This window comes from Lutra lutra, chromosome 8 (assembly GCF_902655055.1).
Source record: "Lutra lutra chromosome 8, mLutLut1.2, whole genome shotgun sequence".
NCBI lineage: Eukaryota > Metazoa > Chordata > Mammalia > Carnivora > Mustelidae > Lutra > Lutra lutra.
This window is the reverse complement of record NC_062285.1, coordinates 66,787,179-66,811,984: the sequence shown is the minus strand read 5'-3', so window position 1 is coordinate 66,811,984 and position 24,806 is coordinate 66,787,179. Positions and strand designations below refer to the sequence as shown.

Sequence of the window (24,806 nt, the reverse complement as noted above, 5' to 3'; positions counted from 1 at the left end):
TAGATTGTTAACTTTGGCTTTACCTCTGACTTTCCATGTAAGCATATTTCTCATATTTCTGTTTTATCTGCAAAATAATATAATGTAGATGTTATATAGAACTGTGAATTACTCAAGATATTCTAGTAGGGTTGTTTCTAAATTGTCTTCAAATATCTGGATTTTAAAGACTGAAATGTTAATATGACTTGGTTATTGGATGTGTGAGGTTGAGAGGGAGGGAGAGGCCAGATGGAGCTCAAGGTTTCTTGCTTGAGCAACAGGATGAAACTTAATGCCAACAACTAAACCAGAAAACCTAAAAAGGGGGTTAATTTGGGGAGAGGTAATGATACAGCTATGAATTCAGTTTTAGATGTGTTAAATTTGATATCTCAATGGACCGTCAGTAAAACTGATCAGCAGGGAATCGCAGTTAAATCTGGAATTCAAAAAAGAGACTTGAACTAGCAAATGTCGAGATTTGGGTTTATCAGCCTAGAGTTGGCCATTAAAACCATGGCAGTGAGTAAAATTTTCCATAGGAAATATGCATAAGAAGAAAATAAAACCCAAGACAGATTTCCAGGAGCGTCTTCATTAATGGATGGGTAAAGGAGCTCACAGAGGAAACCCAAGAATGACAAAATATGGAGAGTATGGTGTGGCTTGAATGAAGAAAGCTTTACCAAATAGAAAGAAGGATAAAAGATAATAAAGCTGCATAAAGGCTAAATAAGATCAGAACTAAAAATATATGTTTTTTGAGTTACTTGTCATTAGGCAATCGACCTTAATGAGAAAAGTTTCATGGCTGGGAGGAAAAAGGGAGCTATCTGCAGTCTTAAGGAGTAGAGGGTATGTGAGATCTTGGAGTCCAATAATGTGATGGGGTAGTGAGGCAGGTGGAAGGGGAGAGTAATATAAGACTGAAATAGAAGGCAAAGTTCAAGCTCCTCCTTTCAGAAGCTAGAAATTTATATTATTATAATATATCCTCCAGACTTTATCTAAATTGACTCCTGTTATATGGAGTGACTTAAATGTAGATGAGGGGCAGAATCCTAAACATTATCTGTGTTTTTGGTTTTTCTCTGTTATTCAAAGTTGTGGACAGGATTGAGAAGAAGCATTGTAAGTCATTGTTCTCCCTCATGGTCTTGCCATCAGATAAACCTCGCATTTCCTGCTTCAGTAGTCCTTCCTTTCTTTGATTTTTTTCTCACTTTCCTTATGTTCTTCTTAGTCAAAACAGGCCAGAATATTTTGTCTTTCTCCCACCCAAGATACAAGGTTCTAAAAGTATTCCTCTTGAGGGATTTTGAATCACAGTTTATTCAAGTTAATTATGTAGTTTAAGAAAAACCTTACAGTGCCAAAATAGATATTTTTATGCCTTAAATGATTCCTCTTCCTTAAGAATATATATGTATATATATAATCTGAGTGATATTCAAAATATTTAACAACAAAACAGATCCTGTATCTATACTTTTATCTGAATCTATGTCTATCAATTTGTATATATGTTGTGTATATGTGTGTGTGTGTGTGTGTGTGTGTGTGTTTATATGGTAGCATAAGCTATTGGAAATTGATCTCTATAGGCAAATGTGCATTACACATTACCCTGTGGCAGTATCAACTCTTTTAAAGATTAGTACAATGTAGCCACTGTTAGGTCCCCCAATGATGGGTCTGTGATTAAAGGAGCGAAGGTCAATCAAATAAAGCGAAGGTCAATCAAAGCTTTATTCCGTGCCAAGCATCAAGAATCAGACCGAACGTTTGGGGCTGCGCCTCTTACACAGAGGGCGACCCATCTCTGTTTCACAGACTAGCTTTTAAGGACAAAGGCCATGTGGTTGGGCCTGGCCATGCACAGGTAGCCAATGAGATTGTAACACACAGAGAAAGTTCCACAGTCATGCCAGGGCACACATAAGTGACCAATTGAATTACAATCTACCCTATAGCAGACATTTGACCTAGCCTATCACCTTGGTCAGAATTGGTGCCCAAAAGGCTCCCAAAGGGCAGGGCCCATACTCGTTGGTAACTAGGGAGACAGTATGTGCCCCCCCCCCCCATTGGATGTCTTCACCTGGCCTGACCCACCCTTGTGTTTAGGGCTTTGTTACCTGGGGCTGGTTTCTGGGACTTGTTTTTAAGTAAGTCCCCTGGGGGAAGGGGAGCGGGGACAGTTTACGGGTTAAACAACAAGGTTATTGTTTAATGGATGGAAGCCCTCTGGCTAAATAGGTCCTTACAGCCACCATATCTCTTGACTCTGATATTAATGTTTATATAAAGTAAAAATTTCACTTCATGAAAATTAATACCTGAATTTAAGAAAACTGAATTCCAGACTTACATGAAACAAACTTCTGATAAAACACTATGTAAATCTGTAGCCTATTTCCTTTTGACAGTGACTGACTTGGCACTTGCTATGTGAGGAAAAAATGGTAGTATGGTTAAGTGTGCTTAATTTTTCCTTTTAAATTCATCCCTTGGAACAGTGGTGATTCAGATATTTTTCCATCCTCTCACATGCAGAAAAGCTATATTTGTTTAAAAGATAAGAATAGGGGTGCCTGGCTGGCTCAGTGGGTTAAAGCCTCTGCCTTCAGCTCAGGTCATGATCCCAGGGTCCTGGGATCGAGCCCCACATTGGGCTCTCTGCTCGGTAGGGAGTCTGCTTCCTCCTCTCTCTCTGCCTGCCTCTCTGCCTACTTGTGATCTCTGTCTGTCAAATGAATAAATAAAACCTTTAAAAATAAATAAATAAATAAATAAATAAATAAATAAAAGATAAGAATATATGTTAAACCTAGAAAATAATTTTATTATACACTTTATTGACTTTCAGAAAATTACGTTAGTGATGGGATTTCACTTGAAAGCCTATTGTAGTAACGCAGGTATTAGCACAGGCCAGGTTTTTAGAGGAGGTGGTGACAGGTAGTCAGATTTCAGCTTTGTTTTTGTAGGTAAAACCAGGGCCAGCTTCACAAGTGTGACATCAGTGCAATCACAAAAAGTCATTTGCTCAGAAAAGCCCATGTTTGGTTTTAGGCTCTGCTGTTATCATCTTGAAATTATTATTCCTGTCTTTATTGAGAGACAATTAACATATAACATTGTGTAAGTTTAAGGTGTCCCATGTAACAATTTGATACACATATATATTTGTGAAATAATGTCCATAATAAAGTTAACAACTCCGTCACTTAAAAAAATGTGCTGTTGTGCATAGTGGGAAGCTACAGAGACAAAACTGAAATGAAAATAAAACAAAAGATGGTTGCTTTATGATAGTCCTCTGGACTCTTAATTAAAAAAAAAAAAGTTCTTTCTGACCTCTTCTCTATTGATGTTGCTGTTCTAAGTACTTTGTGGTGTTAGACACAGATCTCTGTTCTTTTTTTTTTTTTTCCCATTTCTTTTTTTCCCCATTTTATTTTATTTTATTTCTTTTCAGTGTTCCAAAATTCATTGTTTATGCACTATACCCAGTGCTCCATGCAATACATGCCCTCCATAATTCCTACCACCAGGCTCACCCATCCCCCCACCTCTCTCCACTCCAAAACCCTCAGTTTGTTTCTCAGAGTCCACAGTCTCTCATGGTTTGTCTCCCCCTCCAATTTCTCAAGAAACAAATTGTGTCCCAAAGAGAGAGAACAATTACAATTTCAAACAAATTCAAATAATTACTTACCAGCAGATTTTAGGTTACATGATTTATATTTTATATGTAATTGTCAGAAGCATGTGCCTAGTATTGGACACTGGACTCCAGATATGGTCCTGATCAAAGGCAATCTTCATAGCACTTATTTTTTTTAAGATTTTATTTATTTATTTGTTTGTTTGTCAGAGAGAGAGAGCAGGCAGAGTGGCACACAGAGGCAGAGAGAGAAGCAGGCTCCCCGCTGAGCAAGGAGCCCGATATAGGACTTCATCCCAGAACCCTGGTATCAAGACTTGAGCAGAAGGCAAATGCTTAACCAACTGAGCCCCCCAGAGCACTTATTTTTATCAGCACATTTCATATCTCCCTTCCCTAAAATTTAAGATCAATGGGAACAAAGATGTGTTTGATGTGTTCTTGTTGGTTATCACTGTATTTGCAATACTCAGAAGTGTCTGGAACATAGAATGAGCTGAATAAACTTCTGTAAATGATTTTTATTATCTGTAACATAAATTCTTATTCTGTCGTTACTGATGACATTTTATTGTGCATTCTCCTTTCACCTCTCTCCTTAGTGTTGACTCATAGTCAACTTGATCAACTGAGATTTGCATATTTTTGTTTTTTCTTTGCTTGATTTTAAAACCATGACCTCCCTATCCTGTATGAATATAATTGGAAACTAGTAGTTGATACTACTTTACAGAAGGTAGCAAGAGTCTCATGAGCAAAACCACAGAATTGCAAACCAGTAGAACTGTAAGATAAATCACTTGACTGATGTAGTTGGGTTGAGTTGATCAGTGAAAAGAGGTGAGTAGAAAACAACTTGGACATGGGATAATTTCCTTCGAAACTATATCTGAAAGTGAGGATTGTTGATGGAAGTGGGATTACATTTGAAAGGGTTGTTCGAAAGAGTCCAAGGTAGTATGGCTTTGTGTGGTTAGAATGGCACTGTGAGAAGGCAGTAATGGTTATTGTGTCAGGAGAATTTCAAAGACCAGAATTCATTTTTGGATGATTAAGGGAAGAAATGGATCTGTCAGTAGTTTTATTGTCCCTGAGAAAATCTGCAATCTCACAGGATAGCATATAGTGGAACAAGTGATTACAGAAAATGCATTTGAGCTAGTAATAGTCTCCTTTCATGAAGGAAAAAACTAATGGTGATTGTCAGCTCTTGTGAATATTTTTTTTTAAAGATTTTATTTATTTATTTGACAGACAGAGATCACAAGTAGGCAGAGAGGCAGGCAGAGAGAGAGAGGAGGAAGCAGGCTCCCCATGAAGCAGAGAGCCCGATGCGGGGCTCGATCCCAGGACCCTGGGATCATGACCTGAGCGGAAGGCAGAGGCTTTAACCCACTGAGCCACCCAGGCGCCCCTCTTGTGAATATTTTTACAGAAACGAAAAGGTGGTAAAGTCAGTGCTTTGAAAAAGTACTTCACCTCTTCCTACCTAGCTTAATTTCATGAATACTTATAGAAATCACACATTTCACTCCAACTCAACATATAATTTAGTTATTATTTAATTTTTTGTTATAGAAACGTTTAAATTAGATTTATACTTTCCTAGTTTTAAGCTTTTCTTTTTAACCTTTCTTTAGCTTTTTAAAAAATCAATGTTTACTAAAATTTATGAGAAACTGGTTAAGGAAAAGTGAGTCTTATATATTTCTTTCTAATATTTAATAAGAAAGTGGTTATTTTTCTTTGTCTACTATATGAACATTGTCTACTATGGACATTGTCTACTATATGAAGGAGAGATTTATTTTAATAACTTTACATATTATATTTGAAAAAGAGCTAATATTCATTCCTTCATTCAAATGAAGGATTCAATTAAATGGTTTTAACAATATGTATTATAGGGGCGCCTGGGTGGCTCAGTGGGTTGGAGCCTCTGCCTTTGGCTCAGGTCATGGTCCCGGGGTCCTGGGATCGAGCCCCGCGTCCGGCTCTCTGCTCAGCGGGGAGCCTGCTTCCTCCTCTCTCTCTCTCTGCCTGCCTCTCTGCCTACTTGTGATCTCTGTCTGTAAAATGAATAAATAAAATCTTTAAAAAAACCAAAAAAACAAAAAAAAAAACAATATGTATTATAATATTTAGTTATAATTTTATATTATAATTATAATAATTTTATAATTACAATATATATTTCTTTAGGTAGGTTTCCTTCTCTAGATCTTAACTTGGGGAAATTTTTGTTTATTTATTTTTTAATTTTTATTAACTTATAATGTATTATTTGCCCCAGGGGTACAGGTCTGGAATCATCAGGTTTACACATTTCATAGTACATACCTTCCCCAATGTCCATAACCAGCCACCCTATCCCTACCCTCCTACCCCTTTAGCAGCCCTCAGTTTGTTTTGTGAGATTAAGAGTCTCTTATGGTTTGTCTCCCTCCCAATCCCATCTTTTTTTTTTTTTTTAGATTTTTTTAATTTATTTGACAGAGAGAGAGATATCACAAGTAGGCAGAGAGGCAGGCAGAGAGAGAGAGGGGAGGAAGCAGGCTCCCTGCGGAGCAGAGAGCCTGACATGAGGCTCGATCCCAGGACCCTGGGATCATGACCTGACTGGAAGGCAGAGGCTTTAACCCACTGAGCCACCCAGGCGCCCCCTCCCAATCCCATCTTGTTTCATTTTTTCCTTCCCTACCTCCTACAACCCCCAACCCTGCCTCTCAAATTCCTCATATCAGAGAGATTATATGATAATTGTCTTTCTCTGATTGTCTTATTTTGCTCAGTGTAATACCCTCTAGTTCCATTCATGTTGTTGCAAATGGCAAGATTTCATTTCTTTTGATGGCTGCATAGTATTCCATTGTATATATATACCACATCTTCTTTATCCATTCATCTGTTGATGGACATCTAGGTTCTTTCCATGGTTTGGCTATCGTGGACATTGCTGCTATAAATATTCAGGTATACGTGCCCCTTCGGATCACTATTACCTTGGGGTAGTTGTTAGGTGGGAGGTATAATTACTTAGAAACTTGGGCGGTTTAGATTTAGCTCTACAATTTTTTTTTCTGTTACATTTTTAATTAAAATAAGTATATATTACATCTCTGTAATCTGGTATCCTGATGAGGGGTAACATATGTAGGTATGTTATGAATGAACCATGGTTAATCTTCATTTATGTACTGTTTACTTTTTACATATTTGAAGAGCCTTTTCTCTCAATTTAGGTAAAACATGAATATGCTGTAAGTCTGGAAATCATTCAGAAACCAAGTGTGCAAATATCTAAATTCATGAATATCACAAAAGACTACAGAAAGAGATAGTTACATGATGTTTGTTATTTGTAGGCAAGTTTTCATAACCCAAGAATGAGGTTAAACACAAAGAACTAACACAATGGCTACTTTAAATGGTATGAAATTGCTTTGGGAAGTATGACCAAAAACAAGCAAGTGAGCAAATTAAAAAAAAAAAATCTTAGAGGTCAATATGAGGCAAAAATGTGCTATAAGTAATATATTGCTACTTAGTTACTTTATGAGTCAATTATGGATCTAGATAGATTCTTAATGTTAATAAAACAAAAGCTTACTTGATTCATAGAATGTGGCCTATTAATTATCTATTGTAAAGGCTACAAAAGCAACTATTTAGGGCATTTGCCTCATTCTGCATGATGAGCTGTAATCTTATTTCAGCTCATCACACTGATGTTTCTCTATTATTTTGTTTTATATTTCTATTCTTTTTTTTAATAAAGATTTTTATTATTTATTTGACAGAGAGAGAAAGCACAAGTAGGCAGAGAGGCAGGCAGAGAACAGAGGGGTAAGCAGGCTCCCTGCTGAGCAGAGAGCCTAATGCCGGGCTTGATTCCAGGACCCTGAGATCATAACCTGAGCCGAAGGCAGAGGCTTAACCCACTAAGCCACCCAGGCACTGCTATATTTCTATTCTTATGATGAGGTTCTGTGTTCTTGCAACACTCTGAGACAGATAAGACTAAGCATTCTTATGATTATGTCAATTACTGGACATGTGAGATCGAAACCTCTGCAAATATACTACAAATGATTGAATTTACACTTTAAATGGGTCAATATTATGGCATATAAACTATATCTCAATAAAGCTGCTTAAAAAAATAGATAGAACCAGGACAGGATTTTACTTGCAACCACTAGTGATTTGTGACTTGGGACTCTTCGGTCTTCTGTAACATACCATGGTGTCACTTATTTATCCCTCACTTTTATATTTCCCAACTTCAAAAATTTCCAATGAGCTTCCATTCTTTAAAAAAGAAAAAATGAAACAAAACAAATCTTTGTCCTTTCTTCCTCCTTTTCTGCTTCCTTCTAGAGTTTAGATTTTTTTAAAAAAATAGTCTATACACTCTATTTCTACATCTTTCTCCCTGACCCTATTCTAGCCCCTTCCTTTACTACAGGGTTGAGACTTACTTTGCAGAATTCACCTGTTACTCTTGAATTGCCAGCTGAAGTGATTTCTGTACAGTTCTTATCTTCCTGGAACTCTTTGAAGTAGGAGACATTCTTTTTTTTTACTTTTAAAATTTTAAAAAATATTTTATTTATTTATTTCACAGAGAGAGAGAGAGAACGAGCACACAAGCAGGGAGAGGGAAGCAGAGGGAGAAGCAGGTTCCCCCCCTGAGCAGGGAGCCCGACTCAGGGCTTGATCCCAGGACCCTGGAATGATGACCTAAACTGAAGACAGGCATTTAACTGCCTGAGCCCCCCAGATACCCCAGAAGTAGGAGACACTCTTATGAAACTCTTCATTAACACATGTTTTATTTGTTTTTGGCTTCAGTGATCCTGTTTTTAACATATCATATCCCTTTTCTGATCACACGTTTTCTATCTTTTAATTTTTTAAATTAAATTTTTAAAATTTCTATCTTTTAATTTTTTGGCTCATCTTGTAGTTTCCACCTCTCCCAGTCCTAGATTCTTCCCACCTGTATGTTCTCTCATTCTCTTGGCTTTAGCTCTTACATCTCCGTGGAAATGACACCCAAATCCCTAACTCTAGCTTTGACCACTCTCTTAGCTTTGGGGACATATTTTCGGCTCCTTTTTGATTTCTTCATCATTTGTATCCTTTGAACCTTAAAAATAAGTAATCTCCCTTCTTCCTCCAGACACTATCTCCCAATCTTAATCAATAATATATTGATACATCTAGTCAATCATGCTCTAATGTTCAGAGTATCTTTAATTTCTATCTCCTTTTTCATTCTCTATATTTATTATCATGGTAATAAACTATTCCCAGGACTTAAAGGCAGGGAAATGGCTAATGTTACATTTGCAGTATAGGAACACAGAGTTCCTCAAGACCTTTGTAATGTTCCAGGTGGCCATCCTGGCACAGAATTCTTTGGTATAATGTAAACGAACAAGGTCTTTAGAGTCAACCCAGGATTGGAGCTTTCATATATGGCACATTATTGTGAATTACAAAAAGTTGCTTCCAAAATATATATCCTTTCATTAAAAAGAGTCATAATGCTGATTTTGTAAGACAAAATTTACTGTTACCTGTGGAAAATTTCTATAATAAACATACAAATCTATACTGTCTATGCCTTTATATGTTCTAAGGGGCACATAAATTGCATAACCATGAATAGTAGCTCTAGATATATGATACAGTGTTCAAATCCTGGCCTTACAGTTTGGTATCTATATAACCTTGGTAATATACTACATCACCTTAAACTTCATATCCGTGACCTATAAAAGGTGATTTATAACACCATCTCTTTCAGAGAGTTTTTAGCAAGGGTAAGTATGGAAAAATATAATTAGAAACTTCAAATTTACCTGCAGTTGTTCTAAGTCTGCTCCTTCAAAGGTTCACATAGTTATAAGATGCCGGATTGTGAAATTCTTTTCACTAAAGAGGAGATGAAAATACTGTTGGTTTTAACAGCTTACTATAAGCCATTTAAAATTTTGTCTTTGAGGGGTGCCTGGGTGGCTCAGTGAGTAAAGCCTCTGCCTTCGGCTCAGGTCATGATCTCTGGGTCCTAGGATCGAGCCCTGCATCAGGCTCTCTACTCAGCAGGGAGCCTGCTTCCCTCTCTCTCTGACTGCCTCTCTGCCTACTTGTGATTTCTGTCTGTCAAATAAATAAATAAATAATTTAAAAAATTTTGTCTTTGAGAATATTTCATTTGAGGATACTCCAAAAGAACTAAAGGAATAGTTGCCCCATTTTCCCAATCTAAAGGTCTAGCCTAGAACCTAATGTTTATATCTGAATGTTGCTGCTAGCTATTTGGTCAAAACAATGAGAAGGCTTTTAATGCACAATGAGAAAATGTCTGGATTTCACTATTTCCATGTTATGATCATATTTTATTATTCTCCTGTTTCAGAGTTAGCAAACTACAGGCCCTGGGCCATGTCCAGTCCCGGTACAGTTTTTGTAAATAAAGTTTTATTGGGACACAGCCATATACACTCATTTATGTACTGTCTAGGCTGCTTTCCCAATCTACCAACTAATGGTAGAATTGTGTAGTTGTCAGACACCTGTTGGTCCACCAAGCATAAGATATTTAGCATCTGGCCCTTTACATATAAAGTTTTCTGACCCCTGCCTTTTCAATCTTTTTAAAATATTAATTCACTTGAACTCCCACTTTGCTCAATTCTATTCATAGAAAAAAAATCAACAAAGATTATATTGATCTGGAGTATGGTGAGTCTTATTTTTTCTTCCAAATAATCTTTTATTAATGAACAATGAACATTTTATTGAAGCTACTTGCCATGTACTGCCTTAAACACATACAGTTCCTTAGGTTTTATTAAAGACAAAACAAGACAAATGAAAAAACCCTAAGGTAAAACAGCCTGTTAATTTTCACCAGATTTTACTGGCATTACCTAGAAAATGTTTCCTTAAGAAATAAGCTTTTAAGAACTGATATTTTCCACTGTGATGGTGGGGAAAATCCCATTTAATAGTTAGAAGAACCATCTACTTGATGACATAGTGACTCAGTTCCTTGTTGAAAACAAATTTGGATTGGAACTTGGGGAATTCTATTCATACCTATTTTCATTAAAGCTAGTGGTTGAAACCATGCCTTTCACATTGGAAAATAATCCCTATTTTGCAAGATTCCTAATGTAATAATGTATGTTAAAAAGTTGGTAAATAAGTGTTTCTCAATTAATAGTAGCTCTCGCTTTTATTATGAAAATTAAGTTCATTAATTAAAATATATCAAATTAATTCAACTTATCCTTCAGAAATTCTACTTATTACTCAATTTCCCACCTGTTTCTTTTAAATTACTTAATTCCTTCTGTGTGTTACTTCTCATTCTTTAAAATAAATAAAAATTTAACCATCCTCACCTTTTTTCACCTGCCACTTAAAAGAATTCTACCAAGGAGATTTACAATTTAAAAGCTAGTTGTCTGGTGGTGTTTGGATATGTAGACATAGGTGAAGGTATAATTATTTATGAAACACAAAAATATATAGCAACGCTTTAGAAATTTATTATTATTTTCTTTGTCAAGGTTTCCGATGTCCTTAATACCAATAGCTATGGATTGGACCTCAATTATAAGTACATTCTCCAAGAAGTTTGCCATCTCTCAAGACATTCTTTGTAATGTGTTTTATTTTTTTTAAAAAGATTTTATTTATTTATTTGTGAGAGAGAATGCACGAGTAGGGTGAATAGCAAGCAGAGGAAGAGGGAGGAAGCAGGCTCCCCGCCAAGCAAGAAGCCTAATGTGGGGCTCCATCCCAGGACTCAGGGATCATGAACCGAGCCGAAGGCAGACACTTAACTGAGTCGCCCTGGTGCCCCTGTAATGTTTTAGAGTCAAGTCATGAAAGTTAAGTTTTTCCATTATTATTAACGGTGAAGCAGTTAAGAAATTCTTTGGGATCCAATACAGTAGATCCCCAAAGTTAAGTGAAAATGGGTGCAGAAGTGAAATCCCTTTTTAAAAGAAGAAATTGATTTTAAAATGTATCATTTCCATTGATATCAAAACAGAGCTACAATCAAAGTACAACAGGATACAAGCATAGTTTAAAGCAATCTAGTTCTGGTTTCTGCCCCTGTCATTGTTATGAGGGCTCATTTTAACTGGAAATCTAAATCTCCCTAAAGTCATTGTAGTTTTGGAGCAAATATAAGAAGTTTAAAGTTAGAGTTTTGTCTGGATTCCTCAAATCTGGATCATATATCTTTCTCTGAAAAGGCTTCAGATGAAAGTGTAGTCTGCATTTTGTATCCTATTGTAGACCCATAATCTTGTGAAGCTTTAAAGTTACCTACTCTGGGGACTATTGTTTATCAGTATAGGGACATGGATATCAGTACAAGAGATGCTCTGTACTCTTATTATACCAGGAGCTCTGCTCACCAAAATGAATATCATATTCAAGTATACCAGAATTTGAAGTAGGGACACCTGGGTGGCTCAGGGGTTGAGTGTCTGCCTCTGCCTTTGGCTCAGGTCATGATCCCAGGATCCTGGGATCAAGTCCCATATCAGTCTCCCTGCTCAGTGGGAAGTCTGCTTCTCCCTCTGCCTGCTGTTCCCCTTGCTTGTTCTCTCTCTCTCAAGTAAATAAATAAAATAAAATCTTTAAAAAAAAGTATCTAGTAGAATCTCAATATATTAAAAAAGAGAAGAAGAAGAATTTGAAGTAATTGGAAGCTAGTGTGGAGTATTTACATAGAGTAAATATGGCCTGATTTGAAAAACATGGTTTGGGAAAAATTATAGGAAGTTAGGGTTGGACAAGATCATGAGGAGCCACTTAACTCACAGTTTGTGTAAGACGGAACTACTGGAAGGATTTGTTGCATGGACATTCAGTTGGGAAAAGTGATAATGAATCAACTGAATAATTAGGCTTTGAAGTTTAAGGCCACTAGGGATTTGAAATGTTTGAGATGAAAATTCTGAAACATTAGCCAAGAATTTATTTAGTTCTCAATTCTGTGGAAAACTACAATATGATTCTAGGATAACCAACATATAAAGTAGAATTTGAGAAGATTTCTCATATTTATCTTTGTCTTATATTTTCATTGAGAGTGGTGTTTTGTTTCATTTTTTGAGAAAAATAATGACCAATCCTCATTTTAAGGTTCATCTCAAAATTCCATGAATTGAAAGAGAAGGGCTGTAAAGAAAATAAGCACTCTTTTCAAGCTTCTTGTTTTGGTTAGAGGTTCAGGACTCATAGACTAGGAATATGTGATCTACTTCCTGGAATGATTGATCAATCACACTAATGGGTAGACTTTTCTTTTTTTCTTAACATTTTAATTTAAATTACAGTTAGTTAACATACAGTTTAATATCAGTTTCAGGTATAGAACGTAGTGATTCAACACTTCAATGTAATACCCTGTGCTCATCACACGTGTACTCCTTAATCCCCATCACCTATTTAACCCCCCATTGACCTTTGCTCTGGTAATTATCAGTTTGTTCTCTATAATTAATAATCTGTTTCTTGGTTTGCCTCTTTCTTTTTTTTCCCCCTTTGCTCATTTGTTTTGTTCCTTAAATTCCACATATGAGTGAAATTTTCTTTTTTAAAGACTTTTATGCCAGAATAATAAAAGTCACTTTTCTTTATGAAGATGGTGTGACTCATTAAGGGATCAAGCTTGATCTTACACTAGAAAACAATCATATGTTCACTAGTAAGGTTATCTCTGTTATTAAGAGCTGGCTTGTTCATAAACAACTAAAGTTAGGAGCCAAATACATGAAAATAAGTTGGATGTGAAACAAATTCAAGATTCTTAAAATGTAAGTGAACAGAAAAACAAATGGTAACTTTGAGATATAAGCAATGACTGTATTAGGCCTCTTAAGCCAGTACATGAGTAAAGTGTTAAGAACAGGTGAATTCACAACCATATCTGGGACAAAAGCCTCAGATGAGACAAAGGGAGGAAAAATTTCACGTAAGCTACCAGAAGACACACTAAAACTATACTCCCACGGTTGGGTCTCTATCCCATTGTACATCTGTCTTAATCATTCAAAACAGAAAATTTAAATCTCAGTCAGACTGAGCCATTGAATATTGCCCCATTACTTTGTTGGCTATGTGTCAGAGATCCTAGATAAACTCTCCTTTCCTTTCCTGAGGGTGCCACTGGAGACAAGTATATCCCCCTATATAGAAATAACAAGGTAGTTTGAATCTTGTTATTTTATATGGGGTAAGGGGAGGGTTGTCATTGTTATTCCTGCCTCCCATAAAATTTGTCACCAAAGTGAAGTACTAGTACAAGAGAACCCAAAAGCAACATCAATGGGTAAATATAGCAGCATAAAAAGTCATAAATTTAATTATCTGTGTGTGCACATTGTCTTCTCAGTTGTACTCTATTATAGTAAAAAATGGATCTTTATTGATTTGTTTAATGCCTACTTACATTTTGGCTTCTTCATCTGATTTCATATTTTTTTTAGAGAAAATAATAAATTTCCCTTAGAATAGTGGTATAAATGGTGTAATAGTATAATATAAATGGTAGAGTAGTGGTACAAATGATTAAAATAAATGAGTTTTGGAAATTGAATGCTGGCTTTTGTGATCTCCTCTTTCTACTATTTTTCATTAATCATCTCATGAGATTAAATATTCTTTAGAATACTACTTAGGTGCAATTTTGCCTTGTCACTTAAGAAATTATTAATCCTTGAAGTTCAATTTTGTGACAAAACATCTTAATTGATTTACTTTTCAAGCTTGCTGCAATTAACAAAATGTGTCTAATTCTTGAGGAAGAGGTTTATAATGCTTTTGCATGAAAATATTGAAAAATAAAAATATGTCTGGAAAACACTTTTTTCTCCCCAGCACATCACATGGTTTTTCCCCCTTAATTAAAAACAAAACAAAAAAAAACAAAAAAAAGAAAGGGGTTCTAAAATGCCAATTCTGCTTTTTTTAATTGACCAGAGGAAAGCCAGTATTCTCCTCTTCCATCTTATTGAATCTGGTGAATGTTCTCCAGTCCTCATCTGATTTGCACTGTACACTCTTAGTCGGTCTCTCTCCTTCTACACAATGCTTCTTCTTGGCTTCTCTAATGTCATACTCTCTTGGACCTTCCTGGTTTCTTTGTCTTCAAAGACAAAGTCTTTGTCTCCCCCGTTGGTTCATTTTCCACAGCCCATTTCTTAAAAGTCTAGGTTCCTCGGGGTTCTGTCATTATTAGTCTCTCTTCTCATTTTCCTACCCCTTTGCCTTCTGCAATTTAGCCCAGACTTTAGCAGCACAGGCTATTTGTTATTAGTTTTCTATCGCTGTGTAACAAATTACCACAAACTTATGGCTTAAGACAATACTCATTAGTATGTTACAGTTCTGTAGGTCAGAAGTCTGGGTGAATTTCATCTGGGTTCTCTGCTCAGGGTCTCAACAGGCTGAGATCAAGCTGTCAGCTAGGACTGAAGTCTCACCTGAGGTTTGAGGTCCTCTTCTAATCTCACTGGTGTTGGCAGAATTCAGTTTGTGGTTGTAGGACTGAATTCCTCATTTTCTTGATGGCTATTGGCCAAGGCCTATTTTCAACTCTTAGAAGCTGCTCTCAATGCTCTACCATATGGGCCTCTGCCTAGGCCTTCTCACACTTTCAGTCTTAATCTCTGATGTCAGGGAGGGCCCAATCTCCATCAAAGGGGTCAACGGATTAGGCCAGGTCCATGAGGATCTCCCTTTTGATTTTGAATAATTCAGTCAGCTTATTAATGACTAAACCATGGGAAATCTTTCCTATCACATTTACAGGTTCCCCCCACAGAAGAGGGATTGTATAAGGTGTGAACACCAGGAGTTAGACATGTTGGAGGCCATCTTAGAATTCTGCCTACCATACCGTAGTTCTGGCACTTACTAGGTGTGTGAGTTTGGGCAAATTATATAATTTCTTTGTGCCTTGGTTTTCTCATCTTTAAAGTGAGATAATAAACAGTACTCTTTATGGGGTTATTGTAAAGATTAACTGGATTGCAACATATAAAGTGCTTAGAACAGTGACTGATACATAGAGTCTGCAAAAATTTAGTTATCATTAAGCTATTTTTCCCCATCTAGTCCCATTGATGTCATGGGAGTAGATATTATATCTACTCCCATGACATCAATGTTATCGATATTTCTATGACTTCCAAATTTGTATCTCTACTCAAGGTCTCTATTCTGAGCTTTAGACCGTTATAATTTCCTAAGTCATATCTCCACTTGTATATCTAATAAGCAATCTAAATACAATTTGTCAAAACTAAACACATGATTTCACTTGCAAACATGATCCTGTCTAGTAATTCTTATCATAGTAAATAGTGCCCCTTCATGAATTTCCTTACACTTACCAATTTCTTCTTTTCCTACCATGCATTCATGAAAAAAACCTTTTTTGGAGTATTTACTGTGTGCAAAGTATTGTGGGAATGACCATTAAAACATGCATTAAAACTCTGCCCTCCTGTAGCTTACCATCAAGTGAGAGAGGCTGATTATAATCTATCTTCCAAAACTTACTAAAACAAACCAACTTTATCAATTTCTTTTGCAAATAACCTAGTCAAAGCAACTATCCTTCCTTCTTGAACTAGAGCAATAGCCCCTGACTGGGTTCCTATATTCTTCCTCTACTTTCTCTTTCCTCACCAGAGCTACTATCAAGGAGATCTAACTACCTCACTGCTCTGCATAAACCTTGCATTAATCTCCCGTAATGTGTAAGATAAAAACTAACCTTCCTTAACCTGCTATGGCCCTGCCTAACCTCACCAGCTTTACACACACCTACACAACATTCCATTTCTGTGTTTTAATTTTAGAGCCTTCTTCCTTCTTCTCAACAGTGCCACACCCCTTCCTGCATCAGCACCTTGCTCTTGCCAGTCCTTCTAAGTGGAAATTCTCTCCTCTACCTGCTCGGTCTTACCCAGTGATTCTCAGCTCAAATTTTATTCCTCTCCTTATTCCCTCAGACTAATTCAGGATCCCCATTGCACTCAAAGTACCATATGAGCCTTCTTCACGACATTTAATATGGTATACAGTTATGTATTGAGTTATTATCTGATTAATATCTGCTGTCATTCTGGGAGAAGTATGTTTGATTCAAAATCTAAAGGACTAGCTTCAGCTATGTGAATAGGTAGGTTTTACAACTGTTTTGTTTATGAGGAAACATGACATAGTCTGTATTTTAACTGGAAAGTCTATTTTCAGAATGTGTATTTGATGGGACAAGCTTTCTATGTAATTACCTCTGTGTCAGTTTAGACCAAGCTTATCCTAACAGTATTTAGGAGTGAACACACTTATGGCTATGAGGGTTATTAAAGACCCAAACAAAAATTAAAAAAAAAAAAGAACAAAAAAAGGAACAACAACAACAAAAGACCTGAACAAGAATGTGAAAAAGTATTCTATAAACTATCAAACTTAACACACAACTTTTGTTGCTATTACTTTTATTAAAATAACCAAAACATCAGTTTATTTAAAACCCAAGCTAGGTTCGATTTAATCCATTTGATTTTACCCAGGTACTTGGCTTCCTCAATGAAATGTTTAGCTATACCTGTTTTTTTCCCTTAAATTTGTGTTTGTATGAGTATTACTGTGCCATCTACCAATATGTATACATATTATGAGAAATACATGTACACACATACACAGTATATGTATGTTGGATATGGTGTATATACAGGCTTCTCTAAAATAAATTCCAGTTTAGTGTTCAGTATAATAAAGTGGGACCAATTCAGCAGTTCTTACTCTGTTTTATTTAAAATGTTAATTTTTAGTTCAGTTCAGTAATGGTGAATAAGAGGATATTTTGGCTATAAACCATCAATAGGCTTTGCAAACAATAACAAAATTTGAATCCCTTTCAGTTAAAAGTGTTTGCTAATTCTATAAACGTATTTTACAAATATGCTAAAACTTGACTGCAATGGTCAAAGCAACAAACAAAAACTTGTAGAGGATTAAAATGCATCTATTTTTTTTGTAAAAAATGTTAAAAATCATATAAGGTAAAAATATCTTTACCTTCAAGCTAATTAACTGTAATTTCATAATTATTGATTTATAGATATCCAACTGGGATAATTTCTGAAGCTGAATTCAGAGCAATCTTAAGGTAAGCTGTTTACTTAGAGAGTGTGTGTGTGTGTGTGTGTTTTAAAGAATAAAAATAATGATATTGATAATGATATTGGTTCTGTTTTAACTTTCTGTAATATTTCTCAATTTTAAAAAATTAAAGAAAAAAAAGAAAAAAGAAAGAGAGGGAGACATACCATAGGAGACTTTTAACTATAGAGACCAAACTGAGGTTGCTGGAGGCAGAGGATGGAATAATGGGTGATGGGTATTAAAGAGGGCAGTTGTGATGAGCCCTGAATGTTATATGTAAGTGATGAATCACTAAGTTCTACTCCTGAAACCAATATTACACTATATATTAACTAACTAGATTTTAAATAAAAAATTAAAAAATATAAAAACATATGATAAATTGCTTGATGACTTAATAAATGTCCTTTCTGCTAATACCCATATGAGTAAATCACTGTGCAAACATACAAAACAATTAGAGAAAAATTAATACCAAATAGTGTAGTGCTCAATGTGGCTGAGTTAACAGATGTTGGAATGAGTTATCAAATGTGAGCTGAGTAATAGGGACTATCATGGAATTAATAATAATAACAACAATAATAATACTGTTTACTTAGCATTATAGTTTAGGCACTCTACTAAACACTTTATGAAATGCTTTATGTCATACAATCCTCACAAATTCTTGAAGCCAAAGTATTATTATTATTGTCATTATTATAAATCTCATTTTATAATGAGAAACCTAAGGCCTATCTAAAGTCATGTGGTAGTGAGTGGCATGGTTACAAGCTGAGGTCTATCCAACACCAAGTTTTGGTTTCCTCCCACTATATAAAATGCCTAGAGAATGTAAGAGTTAAACAGCATTTTGTGAATTTTGGATTGATAGGACAATAAGGGGATTTTTTGCAGTATTGAGACCATTTAACAAAATTGTGAAAGATGATCTAGGTATACACTATGCTCAAGTGACAAGTTGGAATGAAGAGTATTTGAGGAAAATGTAATAAAAATTGTGCAGCCAGAGCAGATGGAGGTTATAGACCTATTTTGGTGGATAATACTAAGTGATTATTCCAGTTTCATCTATATTGTTCTCTAGTTAAAAAATACTAAGCTGGATTTTTACTGTTGTTGTTGAGTACAATAATCCACAATCTAGTCAGAGTAACAAGTTAAAAAAAAACAATTAGCAATAAAATGCTAGAATTAGGAGGAATCATGGAAAATTATGTAGTCCTTTCAAGGCATGAAATGACAACCTAATCCTCATAGAGGCAGTGGAAATAGAGAGGCATGCTATTACCAGAAGACATGAAAGCAAACAAATATGACAGGTCTTTATGATAGGTTAGATAAAAGAATAAAGGGGAAGGAAGAGCAGAGATGGTTTCAAGTTTATTCTTAGAGCAAAAAAGAAAATTGCAAAACTGATGAAAGGGGAGTATTGTTAGAGAACAGAGTGAGTTTGGTTTTTCTTTTTTGTACCTGAAATATCAATGAGGCCCCACATTCATATATCTATGGACATAAAATGTTACATGAAGAAAAAAGTTGAAGATTGGGCTCTAATTTCATTAGATGTATTTTTAAAAAGACTTTAGAGGGGGTGATAACAATGGAAGGATTACTATAAAAATAGAAGCACATAAGGGTGTTTTTTAAAATTTTCTTTTTCTTTTTTTAAGTTTTTAATTTTAATTCCAGTATAGTTAATATATAGCATTATATTAGTTTCAGATATACAATATATGATTCAAGAATTCTATACAGTACTCAGGACTAACCATGATAAATGTACTCTTAATCCCCATCACCTATTTCACCCATTCCCTGCCCTCACACCTGGTAACCCTTAGTTTGTTCTCTATAGTTAAGAATGTTTCTTGTTTTGTTTTGTTTTATTTTCTATTTTTCCCTTTTTTTTCCATTGCTTGTTTGATTTGTTTCTGAAATTCTGCGTGTGAGTGAAATAATGTGGCATTTATCTTTCTCTGACTGACTGACTTCACTTAGCAACTACTCCATCTACTTCCATCCATGTCCTCGCAAATGATAAGATTGCATTCTTTTTTATGGCTGAATAATATTCCATTATAAAAAAATAATATTCCATTATATATCTTCTTTATCCATTCATCCATCGATGGGCACTTGGGCTGCTTCCATAATTTGTGTATTGTAAATAATGTGTAATAAACATAGGGGTGCATGTATCCCTTTGAATTCATGTTTTTGTGTTTTGGGGGTGAAAAACTAGTAGTGCTATTATTGGATCATTGGGTAGTTCTATTTTTAGCTCTTTCAGGAAACTTCATACTGTTTTCCACAGTGGTTGCTCCAGTTTATATTTCTACCAAAGTGAATGAGGGTTCCTTTTTCTCCACAGTCTTTCTAACACTTGTTATGTCTTTTTGATTATTATGTCTTTTTGATTGTTATGTATTTTTTATTTTCGCCATTCTGACAGGTGTGAAGTGACATCTTACTGTAGTTTTGATTTGTGTTTCCCTGATGATGAATGATGTTGAATATCTTTTCACGTGTCTTTTGGCCATCTATATGTCTTCTTTGGAAAAATGTCTGTTCATGTCTTCTGCCGTTTTATTTGGATTATTTGGGGTTTTTTGTTTTTTTTTTTGGTTTTGAGTTGTGTAAGTTCTTTGTATATTTTGGATACTAGTACTTTTCAGATATGTCATTTGCAAATATCTTCTCCCATTCCATAAGTTGCCTTTTAGTTTTGTTGATTGTTTCCTTTGTTGGCAGAAGCTGTTTATTTAGATGTTGTTCCAATAGCTTGATTTAGCTTTTATTTTCCTTGCCTCAGGAGATATCTAGAAAAAAGTTGCTATGGCTGATGTCAGAGAAATTACTGCCTGGGCTCTCTTCTAGGACTGTTTTGGGTTCAAGTCTCATATTTAGGTCTTTAACCCACTTTGAACTTATTTTTGTGTGTGGTGTAAGGAAGTGGTCCAATTTCATTCTTTTGCATGTAGCTGTCCAGTTTTCCCAATAGTACTTGTTGAAGAGACTTTCTCCCATTGAATATTTTTTCCTCTTTTATCAAAAATTAATTGACCATATAATTATGTTTATTTCTGGGTTTTCTATTCTGTTCCACTGACTATGTGTTTGTTTTTGTGTCTGTTTTGCTTACTACAGATTTGTAATATAACTTAAAGTCTGGAATTGTGATGCCTCCAGTTTTGCTTTTCTTTTTCAGGATTGCTTTGACTATTCAGGGTCTTTTGTGGTTCTATACAAATTTTAGGATTGTTTGTTCTAGTTCTGTGAAGAATGCTTTTGGTATTTTGATAGTGATTACATTAAATGTGTAGGTTGCTTTGGGTATCATAGACATTTTAACAATATTTGGTCTTCTAATCCATGAGCATGGAATGTCTTTCTATTTTTTTCTGTCATTTTCAATTTCTTTCATTAGTGTTTCATAGTTTTGAGAGTAGAAATTGGCTAAATTTATTTCTTAGCATTTTATTTTCTTGGTGCAATTTTAAATGCGATTTTCTTAATTTCTCTTTCTGCTGCTTCTGCTATTAATGTATAGGCCTGCAACAGATTTCTGTACATTGATTTTGTAGCCTGAGATTTTACTGAGTTCATTTTACTGATGTTCTAGTAGTTTTTTGGTGGAGTCTTTAGGGTTTTGTAAATACAGTATTGTGTTATTGACAAAGAGTGAAAGTTTTACTTCTCACTTACCAATTTGGTTGCCTTTTAGGGGCTCATATTTGAAACACCATTTTTAGTTGAACATTTTAAAAATAAAATATATTTATGGAAGCCTGAAAAATGTATGTAAGATGGTGCAACCTGAATAATAGTCTCTCTAAACTTCCAAAACTCTCTAAACTCTCAAAGTTTTTGTTTGTTTGGGATTTATTTCTTTGGCAATATAACCTTAATTTTTTTTTTAAGGAAAGTAAATGCAAATTGCTTTAAACTCACCTCTATAAAACATTTATTTTAAATGCTGAAAACATTGATCTTCTTTTACTGGATATTATCTTGTTAACAATGTTTCAGGTAAAATACAATTTAAAATCACTTTTTATTTCAGAATGAAAACTTCATTCCTTGTGTAATAAAACATGTGAATTAGATGACAAACAGGTAGAGAAAGAAAGAAAGGAAACTCTCCAGTTAGTTCATTTGGAGCAATGTCCCACTAAGGCTGGCTTATAATACTATAATATTTTTTATAACACTATAAGAGTTTTGTCTTAGAATTAGTTTAAAAAGTACAAGTTGAAATGATGTGTACCACAGGATTATAAACTTCTTGCATTTTGCTAAACATTTTCACTCAGATTAAATTCGTCAGATATTTATTCAGTACATAATTCAGTGCTAAATTCTGGACCTACCACACTATTTTTAATAGATACAGTTTTTCTTTTCAAGAGGATCATAGTCTAGTTCAAAAAATGTGTAAACAAGTTATAGCATAGTATAATTCCTTGCTGTAGAAGCACAAAGTATAGGATTACTTCTGATTCAGTAGATCAGGACTGCTCATAAATATCAATAAGGGAATATAGATCTTTATAAACCTAAAAGAAGATATACTTTCTAAATTTAGATTTAAGCTTAATCAGTATTTTTGAAAAATATAAAGTTAGTACAAAGACTAACAGTAGGTTTTAGATTTCTTAGAATTTGATTCTCAAAAGATGTGATTTTTTTTTTCTTCATTTTGAGTCTGGAGGAGGGTCTTCACATAATGTGCTATCAATCTATTTTTAGCAAGTAGGAATTCAAAATTTGAAACATATTGACTCTGATTTGCTATTTATCTTTCTTGACATCAGTACCACAAGAATGTCACTTATTGAGGTGCCTGGGTGGCTCAGTTGGTTAGGTGTCTGCCTTCTGCTCAGGTCTTGATCCCAGAGTCCTGAGATTGAGCATCCCCCAACCCATGGGAGCCCGATGGTGGGTTCCTGCTCCGTGGAGAGTCTCCTTCTCTGTACTTCCTCCCTGCCCTCTTTCTCTCCTTCAAATAAATAAATAAAATCTTTAGGGAAAAAAAGAATGTTACTTGTTAAATATATTAAGAAGTTGATTAGAAAAGCTATCACTTTGTTAACAGTTTTACTTAAGGTAATAAAACCTGTGTTATACAGGCAATGAAATGTATTATTTTAATTTATAAAAATAAATTTAGGTGGGTTTTAAAGACTATGGAGAGAGAGTTCCTTTCCTGGCAGTTGTTGAATGAAAAACTAAAAACATGACTATAAAGCAATTCTTTTTAAATGCCTTTCTGAGGGCGCCTGGGTGGCTCAGTCAGTTGGGCGACTGCCTTCGGCTCATGTCATGGTCCCGGAGTCCCGGGATTGAGTCCCACATCCGGCTCCCAGCTCTGCGGAGAGCCTGCTTCTCCCTCTGACCTTCTCCCCTCTCATGCTCTCACTCTCTCTCAAATAAATAAATAAAATCTTAAAAAAAAAATCTTTAAATGCCTTTCTGAGATGGTAGGAAAATAAAGACTCTAAAGAGGATAAAAATGAAGCAAAAGCAGCAAACCTGAGAAGTAACAAAGGCCAAAGCTGGAGACAGAAGGCGAAGCCTAGGGCTAGCCCAAGTCTAATAGGAGGATGTCTCAGAAAACCAGGATCCTTAAGGACAAAACTCTAAGAGTAAGGGTGTCCAAGAAATAAACCTGCCACTACGAAGGTGTATCAGAAAGCATGCTTATCTAGACTTCGACACTGAGTGAAGTGACACAGATTTGCTCTTTCAATTCAGAACTTTGGGCCAGCCTTCATTGAGGTTTGGTTGTAGAATTCATCTGATCCAACACATTCCATCCATTTATTTAGAATGGATCCAGATTCATAGTAAATGGGAAGGAGCAAAAGAAGTAATTTGCTGTATGAATCTAAATTCAATGTTCTGAAGATAAATTTTGAACTAAATTAGTTAATTCAAAAATTACAAAGCATATAGATAAAAATGGACTTAAAAGAAGGCTGGAAAATGATAGAAAATAAAGTTTTACAAAGGTATATTATACTGGAATGATCAGATTTGGAAAAAAAGAAGTATGTTTAATATTGTATTAATTTTCTATTGTTCTGTAGTGAATTACCATACACTTAGTGTTGTAAAACAACAAGATTTATCACCTTACCCTTCTATAGGTTAGTAATCTAGTAATAGTACAAGTGTCACCAGATACAGTCAAATTGCAGGCAGGATGCATTTCATTCTGGAGACTCCAGAGGAGAATTGGATCAGTTTCCTATTCATTTGGCTTCTGGGCAGAACTCATTCCTTATGGTTGTAGGACTATTTCCTTGCTTTGTTGCTGGCTCTAAGCTGAGGATTTCTTCTAGCTTGCAGTTGGCTACCACATGCCTTGGCTTTGGTTCCTCCCACCCCACCCCACCCCGCTTCAAAGCCGGCAATTGCAGGTTTTCTCACATCATACCTCTCTGACCCCTTCCAGTTCAAGTTAACAGTATCTCTGGTTGTAGAAAATTCTTAAGAACTCTGTGGGTCTTCCATGGATGTCACAAGATTCACTCCATCAGATAAGAGGCTCACCAAGAGATCTTTCCAAAGAAGTTTCCACATTATTTTTGGCTTCTGCTGAGGTGGCTAAGGGGATCTAAGATCTATGATCCCTTCCTTAATCTCTTCAAAGAGTCTTTTTTGCTACTAAACACTCTGATCTTTTGATCTTTTTGAAGAATCTTAGAAAACTAGTCTCTTAATTTTAAATAAAAATTAAATTCAAAATAATCTCTTAATTTTAGCCTCTTTGTAATACAGGTAGGTTAAGAATTTCCAAAATCATCAAGTCCTGGTTTCTTTTTGTTTAACAATTCCTTCATCAATTTATCTCTCTTCTCTCACATTTTACACTAAGGAGAAAGAAAAAATCAGTCTGTACCTTTTTTTCCTTGGAAATCTTTTCAGC

At 35.2% G+C, this 24,806-nt stretch overlaps 1 protein-coding gene across 3 annotated transcripts in view; it reads left to right on the top strand.

The window, feature by feature from the left end:
- Positions 1 to 24,806, top strand: part of CNTN1 (contactin 1) — a 375,956-nt gene that overhangs the window by 75,801 nt on the left and 275,349 nt on the right. For all 3 annotated transcript variants that reach the window (XM_047742599.1, XM_047742600.1, XM_047742601.1), the window contains exon 2: positions 17,826 to 17,873. The gene's annotated coding sequence lies outside the window, so the exon portion shown is untranslated. The remainder of the gene's footprint in view (positions 1 to 17,825; positions 17,874 to 24,806) is intronic.